Source organism: Prosopis cineraria, unplaced genomic scaffold (assembly GCF_029017545.1).
Source record: "Prosopis cineraria cultivar Desert tree isolate PC_DT_omini unplaced genomic scaffold, ASM2901754v1 PC12, whole genome shotgun sequence".
In the NCBI taxonomy this organism is placed as follows: domain Eukaryota; kingdom Viridiplantae; phylum Streptophyta; class Magnoliopsida; order Fabales; family Fabaceae; genus Prosopis; species Prosopis cineraria.
In genome coordinates, this window is record NW_026555343.1 from 3,268,508 (window position 1) to 3,270,165 (window position 1,658).

The window sequence follows — 1,658 nt, forward strand, 5'->3', positions numbered from 1 at the left end:
AAGTATATTAAATATATAAGTTTAGAATAATGCATGGGCTAGTGCCACTTATTTTAATACTTCACATGACATGATGCCTTTTTATTTTTTTGGCTAAATCACATTATATGAGGATTGTATCTAGCTTCTTCTTCTTTTTTTTTTTTTTTCAAGACAACTAATTAAACTTTCAATATTTAAGTTTGTCTTTGATACCGATTTAGTTTATTAAATTTATTTTTATTTAGTTTTTTAAGTTTTCTTAAATTATCAAGTTTGTGAGTTTATAATTTGACATGCATATATAGCTAAACAAAAACAAATTAGCTCTTAAATCAATTTGATTTTGTCAATATAATCTCTTACCTTGCATTTTATTATTTGTTGTTTAAAATTAAAAAAATATAATTATTGATTCCTATAATTTTATAAAATTTATTTTTTAGTCCCTATAATTTATTTCAGTATTTCTAGTCCTTATAGCCCTTATAGTTTAACATTGTTAGGGATTTGAGAAACAAGCATTATTTAATCTTATTGCAATTAAAAAAACTGAAAATACTAAAAAAAGTTATAGAGATTAAAATAAAAATTTGAAAAAATATGGGGACCAATAATTATGTTTTTATTTAAAGTTTTTGAGTATTTTTTATCTACATAAATAATTACACTTTTTTTATTAATTTATAATGTTATCATCAATATTCCATTCTACTATGTGTTAGAATATTTTAACAATATTATCTTTTATTTAAATAATAAAAAATTAATTAATAAATAAATCAAACTTAGAGAACTAGAATGATAAAAAAATAATAAAAATTAAATTTAAACGATTGAATTGGTAATTAATGCAAACATGTGGAGGATTAACAACTTTTTTTGTCTTCTAAAAAAATAATTTTTATTGTCTAAAAGTAGGACTGAAAAACGACAGCCTATACAGCGTTTTAGCCATTCTCTCGCAATTCGCAAATTGTAAGGGTAGCACGAACTCCCAGAATGAACAGTGTCATCCGTCCCGCTCATCGGCGATTAGAGGAGCCCCATCGGGAGGGAAAATCATCGTGACTTGTGAAGGGAAGAAACGATGAACACTTCAGGGTCTTCTATACAACCTAACAGCAATTTGCGGGTCTCGGAGAAGCCTCGGCAGAACCAGAAGCCTCCTTTCAGACCAGCAAAGGACGACACCAAGCCTGTGCTTCAAGACCCGGTAATCTCTCTCTCTCTCTCTCTCTCTCTACACGCACGCGCGCACACACACACACACACATCACTCAGTTCATGCTTCGGAGATTGTATAACTTGGATTGTTAAACGGTTCTTTGTTGTTCAATAGATACTGAGGTCTGATCCAATTGAGACAGAGGAAGCTGTGCTGCGACTGCCTCCCTTCTCGATCGCCAGATCAACTACACCATCCAAAATGTCCTGAACATATAATTTATTTCTTTTCTGTTTTGATATCTTTCAGCGATGTCCTTGTCGTTTCCTCTTCACTTCTCACTTGAGCGTTAGGTTTCTATTATTTCTTCCTGTTTTGGCCCATTTGATTAGCTTACCAGAAATCCCGACTCTTTAAAGGCTGTAATTTCTTCTGCTATGCTGTTACTAGCTGAATTTATGTTGTTGGTGTGATAGCTTGCTTCCTAATCTATTTTTCCACTTACAAATTA

At 31.0% G+C, this 1,658-nt stretch overlaps 1 long non-coding RNA gene across 1 annotated transcript; it reads left to right on the forward strand.

Annotated features, from left to right (window-relative positions):
- Positions 1–946: 946 nt before the first annotated feature.
- On the forward strand, positions 947–1,658 carry LOC129289676 (uncharacterized). Its single transcript, XR_008588186.1, has 2 exons — positions 947–1,195; positions 1,322–1,658. It is a non-coding gene; the product is annotated as an uncharacterized LOC129289676 (long non-coding RNA).